At 36.3% G+C, this 12,374-nt stretch overlaps 1 protein-coding gene across 13 annotated transcripts in view; it reads right to left on the reverse strand.

The window, feature by feature from the left end:
• Nucleotides 1-12,374, reverse strand: part of PTPRM (protein tyrosine phosphatase receptor type M) — a 441,751-nt gene that overhangs the window by 151,589 nt on the left and 277,788 nt on the right. The window lies entirely within an intron of this gene.

The following is a 12,374-nucleotide window of genomic DNA, read 5'->3' on the forward strand; positions in this document are numbered from 1 at the left end:
ATATAATTCTTTATATTGTTCCAAGACATTCTGCAGGACTACAATACAGGTGGAATACCACTGCCAGCCCTGACCCCGCACAGGAGCCTCTTCACAGATTCACAAATTTCTATATTTTTATTATCTATGTTGGCTCCCTTTTCTTTCTTCCATTTAGAAACTTGCTAACAACACAATAACTATACTAAGCCTTTATCCAAATTTGATGTGCTGGAACATTTTCCTCAATTATTTTTTGTAAATGAAGCTGTAATTCCATAACATATTAGCTTAAACACCTGGAAAAGTGAGATAAGCTCATTTACCATGCATTTTACCCACAATTGTTTTTTTTACACAATAGACTTTTTTTTTTGCCTTTGGAAATCTAAATCTAGGTCACATCTGGTAGGAAAAAAGACTCCTTCTAAGCAATTTATTCACAAAGTGGGAAGCAGCTGATGATCACACCACTGGCACCTACATTTAATATCTGTTTAAATGAGATAACCAGTGCCTTACAGCAGCTACTGTCTTAGCTCCTCCAGCTTCTCCATTTAAAAAAAATAACATAATTTGTACTGTTTACTGTATAATGTGATGGAACGTCAAATCCATGTCTGATGAAATATCCATTTCCCCTACTAAATGAGTTCAGGATGAAAAAACGTTAAGGAAGCAACATTCAATTCACTAAGCTGATTTTATTTTTTTATAGACTTCCATTTTTTTCTTTTTAAATCAAATTGTGTCAGCATTCATCATTTGAGGCACCATGCCATAAAGTGGACACAGGGATTTATGGATCGCTTTTCTGCTGTAGCTTTTTTGGGAAGGGAGAACGAAGAGTAAAGCTTAAGTAAAGTGTAATCTTTTAAGACCACATTCTTGTACCACTAACTGGGTTTCAAAGAGGATTCTGACAGCACCAACTATATTTTACTTGTTTCTTCACTTTCTCTTTCTGGAAAGGAAGTAAATTAATGGCCAATCTACATGAAAAGCTATCTTCTAAAAAAAACAGAATGAAAAAATTTCCAATGTTTCTTCTGAATTTTAACCAGGATATTCTAAAATGAAGTGTGCTTCTGAGTGACCACAGTTACACTTTTGGCCTACATCTTCAAAACTCCTTGCCAAGAGGAATGCCAGAAAAACCTGCCAGAAAAGGTGATAACTATTAATCAAATAATATCTAGAGCTAACTGTAGGAACCAGGTTCTTTGGAAAATTCTGGCCAAGGTACTTTACATGAGTGCTAAATCAGAGAAGATGATGTGCTTGCTGTCCCTGTGTCCAGTCCCGCAAGAATGCTAGTTTGATAGAAATACACACACACTTTTCCAAATCGGTAAAATCCTTACTTTGTATGAATAAAGGATGATTCATACTTCATATGAATAAACAGTTCTCTTTTTATTTTCCTGTATCCTATACATAAAAAAAAAAATTAAAATTCTATACTGCTGTACTTTCCACAGCACTCAAAACTGTAGTAGATATTTAGAAGACATCTAGAGCATATTTATGCATAAAGCAGCTATTGAGCTGCACTTGGCCATCAGGAAGCACTGAATCAAGAATGATGTAAACGGTAATACATATGGAGTACTCCAAAGCTCTCTTTTAAATCTATAACCCAAGAAAGGAAGAATATTAAATCAATAGCAAGTAGTATCTTTTCAGATGTAGCTTCTAAGAATAGTTCCTTCCAAAGCCAATTCTTCATTATTTCCTTCAGGTTACCCCAGCCAACTGGAATACCCATCAGTAATGACTTCCTAAAACCAGTTTCTGCCTTATGGTTAAGGCTTCCAGCATTAGTTTTGGGAATATGAGTGCTAAACAGTGAAATTAAGTAAAGACACTATCACAGTAGTATCCAATGTGTTCTATCTCAGTGCCATGTCTCTTTATAGCATATCATGGTCCTCAGTTAAGGGAACCAGTTACACTTAAACTACGCAGAGGAGATAAAATCGTATTCGAAGCACACACATCTTCTGCATATGATGGAGCACAACATTCATGAAATGCCTTCCATCACACAAAGCACTGTTGGGAGTACTGGACAAGCTGGCAAATCCACCACTAATACAAAATCTCTAAAGAAAGCCTACACAGGAAATGGCACAGAGCCTAACATCAGGACACTTAAACTCCCATACTGCATCATTTATTGATTATCCAAATGAGGAATAATCTCAAATTGTCTATGAAAAGAATTGTAATGCTGAGTTAAAAATAGGATACAGCTTCTCACAGTGATGGACTCAGCCTTACTCACAATAGAGGTTGCCTTAAACTGGAAGCATGATGTTTAACAAGCCTTTTAAAAACCCCTATCCTTAATTATTGTAAAATAATATTGGCATTACCTCAATTCTCCTTTATTTCCATTCAGCAACTTATTTATTCGCTGACAAAATGTTGCTCCACTATTGTTCTTAGTGGTTTCCAAAATCTATTTGGGTAAATGAAAAGAACTTTCATCTTTCTTGAACATTCCTTGAGTCATTTAGCATTAGAAATTTGATATTACCTTTCTGCATTTTATTTAATGCTGCTTATTCATTTAACATACCTCAGTTTTTCTACAACTGGATTTTAGAAAATTGCTGTGTTCTAATCTACTCTATATACTCCTTAGCATTCCGTTTAGTTTTATTTCAACATCAGATGGACACTGGAAGTTTTTTACTGTGTATTGTTTACAGTAAAACATGCATCCCTTTCTTCAGTGCAATGTTCAGCTTTGAACCCTTTACAAGTTAAAAGCCATTCAAATTTACATTTTAGCACTTATCAAGACTGAAATTTGAGTTGGTGCTACCTCTTCATTCAGTCTGCTTTTGTCCCACTGAAATTCTTCATAGTCCCATGCAAATTCTGCTAACTCGTACCATCTAGCAATGTAATCAAGAGCTGCTGCCCTGACACTGATTATTCCACTCATTTAATAAACATACCATACAGCATTTAGCATTAAATACTAAAGTGTCACTTTATTTGTCCCATGTTTCTGTCTGATAGGTAGATGTTGATAGAATGGTATTTGCCTCTCATCTCGTAATTACTTCTTAACTGACTTTTAACCCATGTTCACACAGGCAATTGCACCAGCACCATGGAGAGAAGGGTGAACTGTCCAAAAGGGGACCAGTGCAACTCAGGGCAGTAGTTCTGAAATTCATTTTGTCTCCTGATAAACTGCAACGTCCATTTGTGCATTTGGTTTTGTTTGTATGCTTTCAAGAGAGATGTGGAAAAGTACTAAAAAAAGTCTAAAAAAAAAAGAGGTGCTTTGATTTCTCTTTTACTCTGCTGTACTGACAGATGCTAAAAATATTGAGTGAAATGTAAGCTTGCATTACAGAACTAGTGTTACCAATACACTATTTTATCAAGATGATCTAGTCTTGGTGGTTTATTTCTTTATTTTATTACTGTGCTTGCAAACTCTTTGTCTGACACAGTAATTTTTAATGTCCTTCATCGCCCTGGAGCCTTTAAGAATATATAGCTACAAGATTAATTCAGTGCCTCCAGTAAAATACCTGTGTTTAATGAAAATGAGTCATGAAGTTGATGCCAACAAGTGAGTTATGCCCACTGCATTTTCCTCACAAAACTGAATTTTTGGATTTTTTTGTTTGTTTTACTCTTAATATTTTGATTCTACCCTTGCATATGATGATTGATATCAAGCCTTGCATAAAAAACCCCTCACTTCTGTTTTCTGAGATTGTCTGGGCTAGTGGATCTGCAAGAATCAAGGCTAAACAAACATATACACTGTGGTGCACCTCTGGAAAGACAATAGGTCACTAAAGAGCAGTGAGTGCAGGATAGCTCAAGGGAGCTGCTTAGAAAATGAAAGGACAAGGAGATGTTTCCTGCCAGTTTAAAAAAAGATTAAGGTGCTGACTTTGGAAAGTCTTCACTTGATGAAAACAAACTAGAGTGCTTCCTGCCAGAAGTGAAAAACAGAGAAACATTTAAAGATAAACCCTAAGGAGCTGCAAAACCCAGCAAAGCATTTGCCCACGCTTCCTGTGCTGAATACAGTGGAAGACAGTCACATTGCTTGGTTCCATACCTTTAGATATTTACTTTTCTAGTTATTCTCAGCAACTATATTTTCCCTTTTACTGACTGATTTCTCATACTTTGTGGCTCTCCCAACAGAAGCATTTAAAATGGGAAATGTGTTTCTTTTCCTTCACTTATAAAGAATGGCATTCAGCCTGACTTTTCCACATAGATCCTGTTTTGTTGCATACTTTGCAAACCTCAGTGATAATATTTTTAAGTAGTACCCATGAAACATCCAAAGATAATGTTTCACTTAGTTTTTACTCTCAGACCTATTCCATTAACCTTTTCTTAATATTGGAATATCCTCTAAAGTTTAGTCATTACTCTGCCAGTTCATGGCATCTTACTTCCTCTTCAGAACGAGAACTGAATTATATTCTAGTTGTAGTAGTAGTGTTTGCCAGAGTTTGAATTCTTAAATGACTTTGTGTAGCTAAATTTTTATTTCCACACAACAAGTTAGAAGACTGTTTAAAAGAAATTCCTACTGTCTCTGTGAAGTATTTATAGTTCTACCACTTCCTTTGGTGGAAAATTTTCCTTTCCTTTCTCACTCAGAAGGCACAAGTATCGCGTTATCATCAACCTGAAAACTTCATAAAGAATAATCTCTTGCAGGTAGCTTATGGATAGAAAAGGTTGTAGCATAACTACTCATTACTAAAATGAAAGCTAAGGTGAACGAATTATGTGAGCAAGATAATAATTCCTTCAATTCTGAGGCAAGCACTATCCTGTTTTTCAAGAAAAATGAAAATATTTTCCACTAAAAGAAATGGACCTCTACAAAACGGAATAAACCCGCTTTCTCCTTCTCTCTTTGTAAATGAACAAAGTTTGGACTTGCTTTTCAATATTTCTTTCCCCCCAAAAATGTACTTAGAAATGACTGACCATTTTACAGAATAGAATAACCAATTAAATAATCCTGGCTCCAAAGTCTAGGCACTGCTGGTTATACTTACAAAGAGAGAGTTAAAATTTAAGCTGCTACTAGTAAAAACTAGCTAAAGGTTGATTCCTCTAAAGCAGTCTTTAAAAAATCCAGATGTTTTTTCTTTTATTTGAGTAAAAAAATAATCCCTTCCATTAATTAACTAGACCAGTTTCATTTTATTTCCCCCACTCAAGGCTGACCATAGTTCCTACCTTTTGTACTTCCTTTCTCCAGCTTTACACTCTCAAAAGGTACTTGCTTGGTAAGATGCTTGAAAGCCTTTCCAGCTACATTTCATCCACAGGTGTTCCACTACCTGATGTCATGGGTAACCTTACAAGGCTTTAAGGTAGTAATACAGTTAGTCCAGATCATCCTATTTTCCAGTCAAATTTGAAACCAACTTTTGAGTTAGTAACTACCCGGTGATTTTTTTATGCAGGCAGTGAGATTCAACTATCCCATCTCAGCACCTACATTCCACAGAGTGAAATGAAACATTATACCACAGTGTGACAGCTGCACCGTGATGAGATGGCAGAAATAATGCAAAATGGTACAAGGCAGAAGAGAGGCAGAGAGATATGATGCTTCCTTGGAACACTCATCACTAGGCTCCTACTGTCCCTGCCACAAAGTGAGAAGACTGAAAAGAACGGAGAACTTGGTTTTAAATTAAGACTCTACCCATGTTCTCCTTGGACAACATGAATTGCAGAGGCTACTATCATTGTAACTTCCTATTATTTTTATGATAGCAGGAGCTAGAAGCTATAAATCAGACTGAGAGCCCCACTGTGCTAAGAACAGGGCAGGCACACAGCTAAGTAATCTTTGCCACTAAAAGCACAAAACTTAGCTGAGCTAGGCTGTAGGAGGCAGATGTAGCAATCACAGGAGGAAGGGAGAGCAAAAACCCCTAAAAATAGGAATTTGCAATACCCAAATAGTTCTACCCTTCCTGCTCTTTTAACTAGCTGGTATCACTCAGCATTTCCAGTAAGTACCATAGCAGAAACTGATCTTCAGAAGTGATTTAAGGGACTTAAAAATGTTTTAATTGATGATGTTAGTTGGGGTGTTTCATGGAAGGAAGCAACATAAATGTTCATTAACATAAAGGTAGGAAAAGCAGTGTTGCCAAAAGTAAATGGCTGAGATAAAAGGTAGTATGACAAAGCAAGAAAGAATGCTGATATGTCTGTCCTGGTATGAAAACAGGTGCTTCACAGAGGTAGGTCCTTAAAAATGTCAAATGACCAAGAAGAAACCCAATCCTGAATTATGAAACACACTGCAACAGAGCAGCAGTGCAAAATCTCCCGTTTCCTCCAGAAACAGTATTTCTCCATCTCACCCATGACTACAAAAAATGGTACCCTTATTTATAAATCTGTAGCAGCAGCATTACTGATACTGTGAGAGACAAGCCAGTCTGACACGTTTTCAAGTTCATTCCAGACGCCAAAATTTGAGCCTGTCTTGGAGAAGACCCAAAACACATACAGATCTGTAGATGAAATGAATTACCACACTGGCTCTTCTGTTTATACTGTAAGTGACTGGCATTCAGTCCTCATCTGCTAGCCAGCACGTATTCTGCTAACAAAGTCTTTGTTTTATTACTCTTGGTAGAAATCCAGCTAGGAGAGTGAGTTCTCCCTTGCTATCCTCATTGTTGGCTTTCCAATCAGCGCTCCTCGTTCTCCTTCAAAACTGCAGATTTTTGTCCATATGGTAGAAGTTATGAGGTGCTGTTGGGCAGGGTAAACATTGTGCCAGAAGGTGGTTTTGATCAGCATTTTTTAAGTTTACTCTCTAGCCCATGTCTTGCATATATTAATTTGGGAAATGTCACTAGAGTAAGGTCTGTTTATTTCCCTTACAATATTCTTCCTTTCTGTTCCTGGTTTTTCTTGGAAATCCTCATGTATAAACTGCTTTTTCTACATGGAGGAGACAATGTTTTCTTTCTATTCTGTTAAGCACAGGAATCAAAGTGTTCAAGTGTTGATAGTCTGATTTTCCCTCCTATGATGTGCCCACCACTCTATTTTTTTTAAGTCTGGGAAGGAAGGCAAGCAGCACTTGCATTTTAGCGGGATAATATTTTCTTTTTAATTTATGATCATCATCACAATACATATTGCTGTATACAGATCCTGTTTTTCCAGAAAAAGGTTTTTGTATTTCCCTAGGACTACCATGTTGATTTGATATATTTTTTATTTGGTGTTTTTTAAATACAGGAAAATACAGACTTGTTAGAAGGTCTGTGGTAAGAAGGGAGTATCAAAACAAGGCTCTGCTGTGTAACAATACTTATGAATTATTAATTTTGTTTGAGATATTCTTTAGGAAAATGTAAATATAAGTGACATAGAACTGCATGAAAAGAAATGCAAATAATTACTTCACTGATGAATACAACTCATTTAACTGACTATCACATGAACTTTGTCTCTCACTGGCAGATGATTCATATTGGTGCATGTGAGCAGAAAGACTTTTTTGGTTAAACATCTGCATTTCTGGTTGTCAGGAATAACAACATTATTTACAAAACATGCCAAAAACAAATAAAGTTCCCAGTTTGACTATTGGTCTCATCACAATCTATTGATCTCATCACAATCTATTTTTAACAGAATTTTAATCCAGACTATTTAGACTGGATTTTTTATGGAGGCTGTTTTTCTTTTTTTTTTAAAAAAAAACAAAAACGTAAGCAAGCAAGTGTTGATAAACAGCTTTTATCAAGTGTTGATAAAATTTCTCTGTTGAAACACAGCCATCATCCTTTCAACTAGCTCTTCTTTGCCTTTTTCTTTTAAGCAAAGAAACTTAAATAATTAAAATTCAGAAAAGTTTTCCTCTCTAGTGAGCACTCAACGAATCGGAAGCCCTCATTCATTCAGGAAAAAAAGCGTAAGCCCTCACACTTTAACAGCACTGAGATCATTAAGGGACGTTTAAAGCACAATCAATAGCTGTACCATAACCAGAAATTATTAACAAGTCTCAAATATATTTTCCAGGAAATAAATAATTTACTAAGGAAAAAATTAAAAAGTCTTTGGAACTTCAAGCTTTCAAATGGCTTTAAATACTTTAAAGGGTACTTCCACACACTTTGGTCTATTTGATGAAGAAAAAAGGATGGTTACATATTTATAAGTACTCACTATGTGTGGCCAAAGAAGTGGCCAGAAGGGTGCATATCACAGACCTCTATGCCAACAAATGGAAAAACCATGGCAGCATATCTGAAAACTGCTCCCACCACTAAAATAAAAGTTGAAATTCCCCTTATTTCTGTGGAAATATGAAACTGGGCTTCTTTACCAACTACTCTCTGACTACAATACACAACAATGACCAATATGATCAGGCACACATTTCTAATCAAGGTTGACTGAGGTTTAATGAGAATATACTTGCATCAAATTAGCTGTATGCATGTAGGTATCATACTGAATAAGGCTGAGGAGGTCTGAGAAAAGAAGCACCAAGAAGGGCTGAAACTGAAGGTACCAGTACTTTGAATGTAGGGCTTGTTCCCAGCTGATGCTCTGTTAAAGATGTCCCAGTTGCAGCCATTGGAAGTGCAATTGCATCTTATAGCCCTGACTTCTGTGAACAAGACTCAGAGAGGCACACAATGTAGAACTAGGGTAGCCTTTAGTCCTGAAATATTTGATTTTATGGTTCTCTACACAACCTCAAACCAACAGTACTCATGGTAGAAGAGTAACACTCTCAAACTAGCTCTAAGGAAATGAAAGCAGACAGTCTGGATTGATCCTGTCCATACCTAATACATTTTCTAAGCAAGTCAGCAACACTTTTAGGCCATCCCTACAGACGAAGTGGACAATTTATCATCAGCCCCACCAAGGGTATTTGACTTTCACCCATTGCTGAAGTAGACCTTTTGTTGACTCTCATGCTTTCAACACTAGATCTACTCCTGAAAGTATATTGAGAAATGACAAGAAATATCAGACACCACTGAGAATTTATTTCAGTTGTTTTCCAGAAATGGAAAGGTGTGGATTTGAAGGCTGAAGAGGACTCTACCCTCTTAGGGGGAGATAAAATGTGGTTCTCTAGTACTCAATTGGCTTCTATCAAGCAGGGAAGATGTGAAATCAAATCACAGTAATGTTTCTGGAGCTGACCTACTCAGGGTGAAACTCAGCTATAAAACTGGATGCTTTTGGCCTGGACAAACACAGCTGTTTTATTTCCCATCCCTGAATGCAAGGGATCACATCCTGCATGGGAACAAAGCAACCTGAAGCTATGGGCAAGAAGTAGCAGAGTGAGGCATCATCTTCTGGTCTCACTGTCAGCCAAGGACTTAAGCAGAGGAACACAAATGAACAGTTCCAAATGGAAAGCCAGTGAAGGCTTGGTTACTTTGCCATTAGGAGGAAAAGGACAGAGGGTAATACCCTCCTGTCTGATCACCCATGGATGTTTTAGCCTGTGCTGCCAGTGGCTCACAGATGAGGCTGACATTCCTGGTGACCTCCACTACCAACCTCCCTTCACAGTGCAATCCTTATGAAGGATTCTTCAGAAATCCTTCAGAAACAATCACACTTGGAATTTACTTCGAATTTTTTCAGTACCCACACATTTTCCTGGAAGAAAACATAACATAGTTCATTCTACTAACAAATAAATGGAATTATACATGTTATGATACATGAAGAAATATAAAAATATGTTTGTGATAAATTTATAAAAAGTAGGGAAAAGGATTCAGAAGTTTTTTCTTTTAAAGCATTTCAGAGTCAATGCTGTTTTGGGGCAGGAAGGTCAGCTAGAGGAGTTGGAAAGGAGAATTAGCACAAAAAAGGAAATATAATTTCAGAGAATTCTAAATCAGTCTTTGTGCCAATACAGTGTAGCAGTTCTTTTGTTCCTGATTCAGAAATTTTTACAGTTTTGCCAATAAAAAAAACCTATTCAGACTGAAATAATGTTGAATGCACCAATATTCTAGTACAGGGACAAGAATAGACTAGGCCTCCTCTGAATACTTATCCCTGATTTACATTTTGTTTTTCATTTATTTCCTGGAGGTTTTAGGGGTTAAAGGAAAATCTCCACTTGTCCTACTTGATTAAGAATGACAGTAATTTTTATTATCAGCTCTTTTTACTTTTAATTATTGACACATTTACTCATAACCAGAAGTAGTCTAATTCAATGACAGCATACTGAAAAGTGCAACTTTCACTTCAAAAAGTTTTATAGAATACTTTGTTGCTTCTGACCAATTACAATTAACTATTTTTCCTGTTTCACTTTTTGCTTCCAATGTGAACTCAAAAGTTTAAACAGAACCTGAGTACTTATTTCCCTTCTTGACAGCTTAAAACCAAGCAAGACACCAACTTCTGTTCACTTTTATGGAAAACTGAGACTCAACTTTCATTTGCACAGGAATTTTCTACGTACACAAAAATTTCTTAGTGCTCAGCACTGACAGAAAATCAGATGAAGGGAAGGAAATGAAAATTCAAAATTTTTGAACAATGAAGACTTGAAAATGCACAGATACACCTGAGTGCCTTTCTCAGAGCTCTAAAATCATTGGTTCTTACAGTCAAACTCCCATTACTTAGAAAAGAACATTTTCAATACATTGTCTGAAGAAGGTGTTAAAAAATTGTCAATAACTACAGTTACAGCTTGCACAGTTGTTGAATTGTTACTCCAAGCAGACAAATGTAGCTTAGATACTTATTAAGATTTGAGTTATTTCAATGAAACTAAACTGAGTGAATTGCAGAAACATTTTTTTGCCCCAAAAAAATGTTCTGTAACTTTTGCTTAAAGTTGACAGTATTACTCTCCTCATTGCTGCACTACTCTGTATAACTGCAACACATTTGAATGCTCACCTATACATTAAAACAGAGGTAATCCACATAATATTGCCTTAAACATTTGTCAAACTCTCCAGGGGTACAAACACCAGATTCGTAGACTCCAAGAACTACAGATTGTTTTACTTACAACTGGTCCCACATTTTATTTTAACTTAAAATTCAAATTGCATAGCATTTTATGAATACAGTCAAAAACTACAGATGGGAAACACTGAAATTCACAGTTTTTTTTAGTTACTATTTATATCTCTGAATTTCTTTGTCTTCCCTCATCTCTCCTTAATTTTTCATTGTGATACATACAAAAGATGTTCTGTTTCAAATGTAAAAATAAGAGGCATATTTTTTTTAATACAGAAATGAAATAACACACTATATGACAGCTATGCTCTAAAAATTACCTACTGTTATTTTTGCACTGTTTCAGGTTTTATGTTCCCTGTACATTGTTGATGTTGAAACATGTTGAAGTAGGTGTGATACTGACCAGTACCAGTACTAAACAGATGGAAGAGAGTCCTTCAGTTTTTAAGAATTTATCCTGGTCATTTCATTCATATAATTACTTTCATGACTCGGTTTTATGCTTCCATTCTCTGTAATGTGATTAAGAAAAGCTCCCTCTCCTCCCAGCCCAACCTCAAACAGCCTCACTGATATCCTGGAAGGAAGATTACACATTACTAAGAGAATAGATTATTTTTCAAGCTAGGATGAACCAAACACACCCATCTTTAGTGGCTTACATTAAATTTGGATGAGTCTTGTCATGAAAGAGTTATTAGACACTTGGAATCATATTTTTCTCCCAGGTATGAACTGGAATACTCAAACTTCCAGATGGGTTTTTTACTTGGGGGTTTTAACACAGCTCCTGCAATGACTATTACTTCTGTGGCAACCAACTTTTTAACTCCCCTGAAAAAAAGACAAACTGTTTCTACAGTGGAGAACACACTTAATTAGGCAACTTGTCCTTTTTAAAAGGTAGGGAAATGTTGATACTTTCTTCTAGTTCATAGGATCTACTCCTGCTATTCCTGTCTCACCTCTGTAACACAGTGGCTCTGGTGATGCAGCACCAGAACAGCTGAAGAACCCATTCCCCCTTGGCCAACCAAGCATCAATGGGCAGAGAAAAACGGCTGATATTACCCTCTGTAGTTTCTCCTCCCTATTATCCTACCTATGTACGGGAGTTGGACAGGTCCCACTTCCAGAGAACATTAACACAACTATTATTTTAAAACAAGAAATTGAATATTTAATATAACTAATATACACACTGATAACTGACTCCTAATCAGATTTGGCTCCTAACTGTGTACAGATGGCAATGGCTTGTATTTGTATTATGGATTATTTCAGCATTTGGGAAATGTTATTAGCATTATTTTTAGGCCTTCTTTGTCTTATTGTTTAACTTTAGCTCTTCTTCAGTTGCTCTGTGGAAA

This window comes from Taeniopygia guttata, chromosome 2 (assembly GCF_048771995.1).
Source record: "Taeniopygia guttata chromosome 2, bTaeGut7.mat, whole genome shotgun sequence".
Taxonomy (NCBI): Eukaryota; Metazoa; Chordata; class Aves; order Passeriformes; family Estrildidae; genus Taeniopygia; species Taeniopygia guttata.